Source organism: Cotesia typhae, unplaced genomic scaffold, assembly GCF_013202065.1.
Source record: "Cotesia typhae breed Kobodo isofemale line unplaced genomic scaffold, CoteBio_Ctyphae contig_48, whole genome shotgun sequence".
In the NCBI taxonomy this organism is placed as follows: domain Eukaryota; kingdom Metazoa; phylum Arthropoda; class Insecta; order Hymenoptera; family Braconidae; genus Cotesia; species Cotesia typhae.
The window spans coordinates 10,320,847-10,333,622 of NW_027423756.1; the positions used below are offsets into that span (position 1 = coordinate 10,320,847).

Sequence of the window (12,776 nt, forward strand, 5' to 3'; positions counted from 1 at the left end):
TTTTATATTATGAAAAAATTTCACTCTCCGAAAAAAGTCTTTTTATCTTCACTTTCAATTAAAATTAATATTAAATTTCAAGTGATGAATATTTTCTCATTATTGCCCATCTATCTAACTTATATTACATCCTCATAAAAGCAGTAAATAATTCTATAAAGTAATAAAATACTTTTTGACAAAAATTACTATTTAAACTTTAATATTGCGTTATGCATAAATTAATTTTGATATTGCAGTATTACTTGGGGATTAATATGTAGTTTTTCTCTTTTTTTATTTTTCATTTATAGTAACGAAGATGAATTGAAGATAAGAGTGAGATAAAGAAATTTAATATGAAAAACTATTGTATCGATCGATATCACGAGCTTCCATTGTAAACTATTAAAAATGAATTTAGATAAATAGAAAAAAAAAAACTGGGTAATATGAGAGGAATGCCGATGATAGGAATAGCACGCATGTGAATACTCGTTTAACAGAGGTACGTACTAAAGTGGGCACTGTACGGTGTTGGGCCTTGTGGGTTAACCGTGTGCTCTCCCATCTCCCAGTCGATCAATATTACCCCGACATTCCCGTTCCACGAGTCCGCGTGTTCGCGGTAGGCACCCCATTGCTATGCCACCCCAAAAACCACTTTATATTTTAGTGGCAATGTTCTACAACCCTTGGTAAGACACTTTCGAATCTCCGAGACGCCAAGTCTCGTTCTAACTTTTTTGTAATTTCAATTTTTCCGATTTAACAGATGCTTTTTTTTACCTTTTTTCATTTTTTACTTTTATGTTATTTTTTCCCGCCACTAAATTTCATTTTATACTGACCTCCATTTCAATATTAAATTTTTAATTTTATACTCTAAACTTTTTTTATTGTTCATTTAATGTAATTTGTTATTTATCGATTTAATTATACAAAGTTATCATATTAACCAGTCACGATGATAAATTGTCAGGTTTTTATTATTGCTATAAAATTAAAATTAAATCTAAAAATTCATTGCTGGAATAAATTTATGTCGATATAAATAAGTTTGTATAAAAAAGTATTAAATTAAAATCTATTTCTTGAGAAAAAACTAATATAAAAATAAAAAATTTTAAGTTTGATTAATGTGCATACACTGCTACTGAGACGGTATTACAGCAAGTAGTTGATGTATAAGTCAATTTAACGGAGTTGTGTGTGAAATAGTCGCGTCAAAACCTCCGTAAAAGTAAAATCGAATTGCTACCTTGAGTTATACTGTACAGAAACCGCGTGCAGGGCACTAAAAAAAGGAGTTAATAAAAGAAAAAATGAAATTGTCCTCTTATGTCGAATAAGATTGAACATTTTCCAGGTTTAATTTACTGTATTACGTGACTATCGTTGTGAAATTACGTTTCAAAGATAAATTAATCTGCTGATGCGTGTTTACAAAGTTTATTTTATGAAACAAATACAATCAAGTTCGTGCTTGTCGACAATGTTTGTTGCCGGAAGGAATAATATAAAAGTCTATCTTACTTATTCGTACGTTTCGTTTTCATGACCACTGTTCTACCTACCCCTCTTCCCCCCACCTAATTTTATTTTTCTCCTCTCTACCAGCCATCTCCACTTTGTACCTCTGCTCTCCTCGCGGGTATACCTCGCGTGTTCATATTATCCTTTTCTATTTCTCCGTAGAACTCTTGCACCCTATCTCTATCCCCTGTCCTCTCACCTTGTTCGTGAAGTTTGATTGAATTTTTTCTCAGCAAGAAATGTTTCCACCAAATGAATCTGTCGAAATATTGCATTCCAAGAACCGATATCCTTTTTTAGTTTTTATTAAAAAACAGCCTCCGGCTTTGGGTTTGAGGCTTCCACCTTATTCTCTATCAGCATCCTGTTCTCTGGATATATGCTGGAGCATTCATTCGACTTCTTCTGTGTATATATGCCAGTACATTTCCCCTAGGCCAGTCACACCATCAACATTATCACCGTACAGTCGTATCACTGTATAGTTTAGATGTAGTATTTCAGAACTTGAGTTAAAAAGTTTCACACTTATGCCGCTTGATGTTTTATGAAAAAAGTTAAAATTACATCTTATGAAAATACATATTACTTTTATAATACATAAGCTTTTTATTTTTTAGCTGAATAATTTCTTAGTCATTTTATTTTTTATAACATCGGTATTAATATTTAATTTTAAATTGTTTTATAACTTTACACCAAAACAAAAGCTCCTTTATTAATTCTTGTCCGATCGAATTACACGTGGCCATCATTTTTTATCATTCCTATTATATCTGTATTGTGTGAGCAGAAAATGATGTTTCATGTATGACAATTAATATATTTTATATTAAAATTTTCATTTTATTAATATTCTATCTTGCTGTAAAGGCCAGATTTAATATAGCTCGAATTTTAATAAAACGTACATGGTTGGTTTTCTGGACATGTAAATAAAGTTAAAAAAAAAAAAGCGTTCTCTGTGCGTTGAAAATTTTTAACGGATGTACACGATGAAATATCACGTAAATATTGTCGATATTAAATGAATATCTGGAAATTAATAATAACACCATTAATAACAGTCTCTTTATCACACTTTCATATGTTATGTATTAATCTACGCATCAGAATACAGGATGCAGATAAATGTGTCTGTATGATTATCTCATTTGCTCTTTTTAATGTACCGTATTTCAATTATTTCCGTTTCTCTCTTTTTAATATCGCACAGCAACTGCTCATCATTCAAATGAATGAATTTTTAATTAAAAAATTAATTAAAATGACATATGTGAAAGGTTACATTTTGAATCATATCTACTATACATTGTACAGCAGATATGTTAAAAAAATTTTTTTTCATTCGTTTATCAAATAATAGCAAAAGAGATTTTTTTTTATTCCAATAAAATAAATAACAAATTTTTATTACAAGTTTAATTAAAAAACAAATTTAATTAAAACTTTTATTTATTCAAATATACATAAATATTGAAATAAATAAACAGCAATAGTCATAGTCTTTATATATATATATATATATATATATATATATATATATATATATATATATATATATATATACACATATATATATATATATATATATATATATATATATATATATATATATATATATATTGGTTTAATATCCGTATGTGAAGTTTTATTAAACGTTAATGATAGTACATAAAGAAAGATGTTACTTTGATTGCCAGCGTATAGTAGTAGAACAACGTTCCTCTTTTCGACTTTCTGGGATGTCCCGTATCAGAAATTAGGTAACTACCGGATGTTCTACGACTCCTATTGCTGTTACAACAACAACAAGAAGAACAAGAAGAACGAGAACAACAACAACTAATACTCTAGTACAGCACCAACCGCCAACAGTCTCTCCCATTTAGCAGAATTGCAATAAGAGCCGAGTAGCCACCGGGTTTTCAACCTTCTTGCTTATTCTCTCTTTATCAATCTCTCGCATTTTCTCATCTCTGCTCGCTAGATCTTTGTCCTGCGCACGCGATTCTCCGTACCGTTGAACTAACCGAAACCCGGCAGACAGAGAGAGAACAAGAGGAAACCAGGGGGTGAGCCGGTAGGTCGGATTCAATTATCCGATATTAAACTGCCTCTAACCACGTCCGTGTCGAGCCCTTTGGCTGTGTAGGATCAAATGGTTGTTGTTACTACTGAACCCCAGCTAGAAGTATTAGATTGAATGGACTCTGGTGTGTTGCACTTGCTGTTAAGCGATCGAAATCAGCCTACACAATGTGCTTCTAATGAACTCTTTTCTCCTCTATTTACTTTTTATTATTTTTCCCCTTACTTTCTTTAACTTTTATTAAAAATATTTATCCCTACTAAACATGTTTATCGACACTACTGTTGACTGATAATTACCGGCGCTGTTTCAACGTCAATTAGCTCTAGCTGGACATTAAGGTTGCTAATGCAATCATTTAGTGGCGCCATCAACGACAACGTCGGTGTAACTAAATCACATAACTATGCACGGTACTGAGACAAACGATTTGTATATTGGATCGAGATATTCAGCTCGTTAGGATGAGTTTAAATACCGCGGGTTGATTATAATTAAATTGCTTCGCAGAGCAATCGGTGACTAAACAATCATTATAACGACTAGGTCATAATTGCGAGACTGGCAACAAACGGGACGATCAGGCCCGTATAATCGCTCCGAGAATGCTATACTATGGCTTGATTTTATATCTACATAGATTGACACATATATACATATATATATATATATATATATATATATATATATATATATATATATATATATATATATATATATATATATATATATATATATATAAACCCACGTTTATCTATACCTATATTCATCTATACACCTTCTCTCTGTTAATTCACTATTATAATTGATTTGCATATAGATTGAATCCGTTCAAGCTATAGCGCGTTTATGTTATGTACGACTTTGGTGAAATCACGGCGCAACTACCACAAGTCTTTTGTTCTTCTGTAAATTATCTTTGTAATGCATACATACAACTTTACAATATATAACTCTAAAAACAATTTCTATATTTATGTAAAAGCTTTGTTCAATGACAAGGGTAACATCAGAAAATTTTTCTCAGGAATGCTCATGAGGTATTTAAAAATTCAAGGTGTGTTATAAAGTTAGATAGCGCTGAATTCTACTTAACTGTTATATGTTGTGATTATGCGAGAACGACGTATCAACTAATTGGACCGGTGTATGTATGGAGGATAATTAAACGTTACTTGTTTTACTAATCAGCAAATCAAGAGTAAGCTTCCTTTCACCGATCACAACTTGAAGACATCTTTTATCGGCTCGTTAAACTAACTCTCGCGAGACTTAAGCTTTTTAATTGTCAGTCTAACTCTCGTCTCATTATCGTTTGTTATTTCTCTCTAGATAACTACGTACGAGTTGAGTCGCGAGTCGTCTTTGTGTCGTCACCCGCCGCGCTGGTAATCGACGAGCAGCAAGATAAAGACAACGCGTGTCTGTTTAGGTGGAAAGTTTTAACGTATGGTGTTTTCACTGATGTCATCGTCACACATCGGTTGATGGACTGTACGAGTACTAAAGCCACTTATTCGATGGGTATTTTAAGTCACGATGCACTCGTTCCATGATATGCTTCTGCTTCTTCGTCAGCACACTTCGGCGATGTATAAGGAAGCTCTTCACTTGATACTACAGCTAAGAGTGTCGTGATTGATTTCTCGATAGCGATTAATGAGGCAAAGGTATGCCTCGATGCATTTGAATTTAAACATTTATCACTTTCCACTTTTGATCATCATCTCGGGAGCTGACACACACACACACACACACACACACACACACACACACACACACACACACACACACACATGCGCTGTTGGCTGGTGTCAACACTTTGATCACTATCCAATTTCCTCGGAATATATCATATCAAGTCCATCAATAATTTACTGTACTGTCGATAATGTAAATTAACGGTTATCATTTATTTTTTTAAATTTGAACATCAGTTTTATCGGCCTTTCCGAGAAGTTATTTGAGATGTTACTTTATCTTCAATTAATCATCGTTACTCCTGATTACACTAATTGGAGAGAAATATAACTCATGATTCCTGAGTTACTGCTGTTTAATTATCGTCCTGAATTGAGTTATCGTACGTTGAGTCATCGATATATTGAAGGTTATTATTTGAAAGCTTGACTATAGATAAATCGATGAAAAAAATAATTTGAATCAAGCAGAAAAACTATATTAAAAGTATATTTATCAGTTTTTGATAAAATAATATTTGACAAAAACAATTCATCAAGGAGTATTTAAAAAATGGTGATTTAGAAATCGTTAACAAGTTTAGAATGGCAGCTGGTATATTTCTCTCACGATCGTGTTTTATATTCAGGACGATTAGGATCACGTTTGTGAGGTTACAATCGTGGTACAAAGTTGGATCCGGAGTTTCGTAGCATCCAACTCTGGCTCTGCACTTTACAAGTGCCGACGTGAAAGTTCATTAGAGCCAGCGTGTGATGGACACGTGCATTAATCAAGATTTTAATTATCCGAGATGTTACTTGATTTTGGCTAGCTTAGGATATTTTGAAAAAACACTTATTTTAATTAAATATAAATATATCTTTAATTATTTCAAATACTGATGCTAAGTAAGAGATATTTACAGTAATGTATTCGTATTATATACATATATATTTTGGTTAGAGTTTCATTTTATACTTTTTGTGATTATCATCATTATTATTGGGGAATACTCGCGTTTGCATTCGTGCGAGATTGAGCTAGACTCGGCGCCGGCTCTAATTAGAGTTCTTCTTGTGGCTCGAAGATTAAAAGCCGGGCCTAAGTGCCGGCACGATGGTGCGCCTCACGTCCATTTCGTTCTCGTTTTAATAGCGATCGCTCGTTATTTACGTAATGCTAGTCATACATATATATACATACAAATAAACTCTTATTGAACAAGAGTGAAGAAAATTTCGGAAAATGAAAAAAAAAAAAAAAAAAAAACCTTTTATATTCGTCACTCGACATTTGTATGAATAAAAGCTTTTTATAAACTTTCTCAGATGATAAAAATGACGAAAGTAATTATACATGTTTACACTAGTCCTATTTATAAATAGAAAATTCAAAGCAATATGCTAAAAAATGTAAAGGATTGTCAGTAATTCACATTGCAATATTCAGCTTGTTACAATTACGATGGCCTGAGAGAAAAAGTAGCGTTAAAAATTAAAATAATAGGCAAAAAAATAACAGAAGCGCACAAACCGTATCCCTTGACTCACTTGGTACTGTGCAGTGTGTTGTAGCCATACTAGTGGGAGACGCTAAAAGGTTTCGAGGTGTATCGAGGAGATTTTGCTTTTAGCACATTCACGATAAAACGCGTTTCAAGCCTCCGCCCGGTTGACGTTAATGCTGATAAACGTCGTTTCGTATAACAAACGGGTGTGTATTCCACGTTCACTTGGTTACCCATCGAATCACTATTTCTCTCTCGGTCTTTGTCTCGCCGTTTATGCTCTTACCAGTCCATCAAGACAATTTCCGATAATTATTTCATCGCGCTCTCTAATCCCTTCTTTATAAAGAAGTATACTGCCAAAATTTATTCACTCTGTCGTCAAGCTATTTCAATTATTTATTTATCTGTAATCTGTAATGTCATCAACGGTATCGCGGATTAATTCTGTTAAAGACGTACTATTCCTAAATGGTTTGATATATGCGCCATGAAAATAGATAGCACGATAATTTTGATGTAACAAAATGAATTTGGATATGTATCAAATGAGAGGAAACAACAGACAGAGTTAATGATAAATAATTACTTATTAATTATAATCCAGGTTGATGAATAGTTGCTTGTACAATATCTCAAGTGACAATACGCAGGCAAATGACAAATGGAGTTTCTTCCTATTCCGCAGTAGGTTTTGGGATATTATATAGAATGTAGGTATAAGGGAAAAGGGGTGAGTGTGGAAGAGAGAATAGAAGGAAAGGGGAAAGTGAAAACACGCAAACAGAGAGGTTGTGTAGTACCGTGGCCTCGTCGAGCAGGCATCATTAAATCACAGAAACAGCCTCTGTTATTGACTCCGTCGACAAATTTATCGTCGGCCGGTCCGCGTTTTCGTGTATGTATACCAGTACTGCGAGCCCTTGAATTCGTACTGGCACCTAGTTTGCCACCCTCAGATCCCAGGCACCCCTGGTCCCCGCTTGGCCTCTTCTGAACCCGATCTCTCGGCTGTCCCACACTCGCGCCGTCATTGTTCTGGTTTATACGGTGATTTGTGGATTTTACTGGTATACCATACAGTAGTATACATACTACCCCTTGTCTCTTTTCTCTGGTGGTGCTTTTCCACCTTCTCGACCGTCCCATTCGCACTCGAATCTCTTTCACGTTTTGTTATTATATACACACCACTAGACCATTTTATGGACCAGTCTACTATTAGTTTATCCTTGTGAGTAAACACTCTTGTCATCCGCATTACTACCGATCGTCAAATCACTATCCCATTTTAGATTTATTACATTACCACATAAATTTCCGATAGATCTAAGGACCCAAAGATCGAAAAATTTGATCTGTTTAATAATGAATAAAATTTTTTATTTTCATATTCTGTAATGATTTAAAAATTATTTTAAATGATTTTAGTCTTGCTTTTGTTGGTTAATTGAAGTCTCTTCGGGATAATAAAATATTGTCAAATAATCGTTTACCAATGATGATTATATAAGCGAGAATATATACTCGCTCGTTTTCCTTAATCCTTTTGTCTTTGGCATCGTCTCGAATAAACGCCGTCGCTTTTACGGTTCTCTTAGCCTCTCAACCCCATCGTCGTGAAGCGTTCATTAGAGGTAGATTCATCCCCCTAAATTGAATTAATTATCATACTAAAGTGAATCCTTGGGACGCCCGTGATTTCTCACCGCCTTAAGCAAGTTTCACTGATTTTACATTTTTTTAACTTTCCATGATAAATTTTCGTCAAGACTAAAGTTATTGATGTTTTTAATTGATTTTAGGAGGTTTATCTTTCGATAAACATTTTTCTGAGATGAAAAAAAATCAAAGTTTAAAAATAAATGATTTATAAATATTTAAATAGTTTCTCGTTATATAATTTTGTTCATAGTTGTTAAGTCTTCAAAAAAAGTGAACTTTTAAAAAATAGCTAGAAATTTATGTGTAGTAATAGCTTCCAAGTATCATTTAACATTAGTTTGTATATTATTAATTCATTTCTTTCTTTTCACGAAATTTATTTTTCAACCTTGGATAATTTTATCATTTAGTCATTAGTTTCTTAACTGCAGCATGTATCAATGACTGATAATCGTCGTAAAATAAAAAAATAAAATGAGTAAAAAAAATTTGTGAAGATAGGTCATTATTGTTTTTTATTATCGGCTTTGTTCTGAAGTACAGAAATAATATATTTTATCATTGATTAATGACCTATATTAAATATATTATTGTCGTCTCAAATCATTATTATTTCATTATAGATAACTTAATATTTTTATAATAATTTTTAAGTAATTAGGGTGCTTTTGACATTTGCCCAGAAGCCAAAGTGCAAGAGAGAGATAGAGCTTGTATAAAAGCGGAAGGGTCCAGGGCAGAAACGTCACTCGGTTTAGCCATTGAACTTTGGCCTCTACGCGATTAGACCGGTTGTGGCGGCTTCGGTCTTATCTCAAAGATAAGGACCTGCCAACCCTTATGAATGCTTCCATTATATACCACATCCCCTAACTCTATTTAGCGGCAGCTTCCTCACGCTATAAATGCCTCTGCCTACCCAATATCGTAATGCGTCTCCGTCTGTCTGCAAACTATTTCGAGCTGGCTCTAAACTGATACGATCCTAAAGAGATAAACACTGTGAAATTAATGCTACATTTCCTTTTCAACATAACCTACATTGCACTCGAAATCAAAAGATATGACCGAGAACTAACATGAAAATTTTCTCTCTTAGCTATTGTGTTAATTTACTGTTTGTGGATTTTTAAATTGTATTGTCATTTGGATAATTAAATTTTTGCTGTTACGCATATCTGTTCAACAGTCATAGCTGTTTTGTATTTAGTGGAGCTCGTGAGAATCGAACCGTGGACTTCCGAATCGGGATATTGAATTTACGCCATTTCTGTTTTGACATATAATAGTATAGTCCAACGGGCGATGCGATCCATCGAGTACGCTTCCGCGTTTTACGTTAAGGGAAATCATTTTTAAAACCAAACTAAACAAATAGCTTTTGGCGGTTTGTCAGTATTTGACACCGATACAAATCTAATACCGAATTTAAATTATCTATTGCTATTTATGTTTGTCACATTCGTTTATACAACTCTAAACCTTTCTTCCTGCTATTTGTTATTGTTTCAAACCCGTCAGCTTTACCTTCAAACTCAAACTATCCATTATCCCGTTGGATTATTTTTTTATTTTCATGATATGATAAATGATAACATAACAATAATAATAAAATAATAATAATCATAATGATAATAATGTTGTTTACGGGATTAATTTTCGCTTGATATCCTGTAAGCCAATGCGATTACATCCGTTGTGGCGAATCGTATGTAACTGTTTGTGAGGAAATTATAGGGGAAATTTGAAAATTCAGAGAATCTATAATTCGAAACATCAACAATGTAATGGTCACTTCTATTATATATAGTTACAAAACAGCAAACTATTTGATTTCATCTATTCGTACGCATTAATTCCAAGATACAAGTCCCATTAAATGGTGTAAACTCCATCCATTATTACTATTATTATTATCTTTCAGCTCAGTTAGAAGCCAACAAATCAAATAAACAATAGGGATGTTTTGCATCGATAATTCATTGATAAAAATAGATAATCGACGCATTAGTGTCCTAACTATGATTTACGTTTGATCCTATTTGATGATGCTAAACATACAAAAGCATGAATCATACATTCTACATATGTTAAATATTTTAATACATATTTAAACAAAGCATTATACAATCAAATAAATCGATGGATGTATCACAAAAGACAATTTTTTTTGTTTCAGAACATCTTGGACTTCAACATCGGAGGATATCAAGTCGTCATTAGAGTGAGTGTATATGTTTATTTAGTAGTATTATTGTTTGTGAAGTAGTTTTACAACCGAAACAATTAGACAAAAACCGATGTTATCTGTTTCTTCGAAATGGATGTATCCGACTTCTAGGTAGCACAGGTACATATAATAGAGAAGAAGATAGGAAAAGCAAGTTTATGTTGTTGTATCGGATGTAAAAGGGTTGGGAAGTAGGAAGGCTACTGTAAGAGGGTGGTCTGGTGGTAGTGGTCCAGTAGAATGCTAATGGAAAATGGAATATACCTTCGCTATATACATAGACCTTTGTGTGGATAGTCAATGAACATATATCGATCGTTTCTATCGATAGGTCGCTAGTAGGTACTCAACTCCCTGAATAAAGGGATAAGAGGAAAGGGCTTGCAAGGGTCGTTACAAGGGGTAGATAATTACATTTAATACCTATGGTCATGTGTTTGCATGGTACACATTTGTCAGTTGAGTCCCACGAGGTGACCTAAACTCCAGTTTGGTCTGTAAACACTTTCGGTTTATATGCCTTGTATCTATGCTGTTTCCTCCTAATAATCAAGATTAATTACACTTGTACCAATAATTTCTTAAACTTTTTATATTTGTTGCTTGTGTTTTTTTTGTGCATGATTTTATTTGGAAATTTTTTTAAATTTATTAGATGATATTATTTAAAGTTATCAATATTCAGCTCCTAAAAATCTAAAAGATTTGCAACGGTATTATTAAAATTTGTTCGTGCTAAAAAGTCGTTTCATTCTTACACTTGCGTGTGAAATGAATCGCAAGATACCGAAGCTAAAGGGAAATGAGAATAAATGTAATGATATATTTAATATTCGCCAAGATCCCTCGGTCTTCTCTACTCGGTATTACAAGCCAATATCCTCGCCCCCATTTACGGTCTTCTCAATATAAATACATCTTTCTCCTCATTTTCTTTACTTCCACTAGCTTTTTACCTACTCATCTATTTTACAAACTTTTTCTCATTGCTCCACTCATTTTAAAGCCTTCAAAAGTGACCTATTACACTTATATTACATTTATTTCGTCCTTCTCTAATATTATATTATCCATATATAATATCTATCACCGGTTATTCATGGCACACAATAGCCGATCTCCTAAAACTCTCACTGATGATTCATCCGCGCGAAATCGATTCGCGTTTAATAGGTCACCCTGCAAAGTTCACTTACACAAGTGTAGTGATATTTTCCATTGAAAAATATATATTACAATCTTATCGTTTTAATATCACCCGAGCAGAGTTTTCGTCACAATAGATGCTGCGAGAATAATACTTTCTTCAGCATCCAAAGATGATTTCAATTTTTATTCTTAAGAAAAAGTAAGGACGCGAAAAATATTTAACGGATTAGCTTTTATAATAGTATCCATCACGGTGTCGATTGATGTACTTATTACTTTTTATTATATATAAAATTAATGTAATATGTGAGGATATATTGCACTTGAGTCAGCAGCGTTCAATTTAAAATCGTTGAAAATTAAATTTTTTCTTCATACTAACGGACTAGAGGAGCAGCCACAAAATTCATATAATATAAGATTCAATATTATGTTGGATATTAGTGTACAAGAAAAAAGTCCCGTATGTATATGGTTGAGAAAAGTTTCCTCGGGTGAATATAAGGGAGCACCCACCAAAGACGCCTGGGCGCTGCTGAAAGAAAAGGTGGAAGATATTATAGTTTACATAAAATACATACTTCCTTCTATTCCTTTTAACCCCGTATATTAACTAATATCATGTGAAGCCATGTGACCTGCACCCTTGCTCTCTCCACTCTATATTGCATAACTTCTATTAATAAATTTATATGCGTAACCATTAAAGTATTTCATTTGTGAACAATATTTTTTTTTTTAATGATTCCTTATCGGGGTTAAAAGAAATATCTTTTACAAATGAGCCACCCTAACTAATATCCTCAGACATAGATATAGATATTTGTATTAACACGTGGATGTTAACTTGACGTATCGAATATTAACTTTGAAATAATAAAGATAAAGAACAAGATGAAATGGAAGTGAAGGTAACCCACAGTGGTATAGTGTAT

General features: G+C 33.1%; 1 protein-coding gene across 2 annotated transcripts in view; it reads left to right on the plus strand.

The window, feature by feature from the left end:
• LOC141529372 (uncharacterized) overlaps positions 1–12,776 on the plus strand; it is a 201,909-nt gene that overhangs the window by 19,386 nt on the left and 169,747 nt on the right. For both annotated transcript variants that reach the window (XM_074245876.1, XM_074245875.1), the window contains exon 3: positions 10,642–10,686. The gene's annotated coding sequence lies outside the window, so the exon portion shown is untranslated. The remainder of the gene's footprint in view (positions 1–10,641; positions 10,687–12,776) is intronic.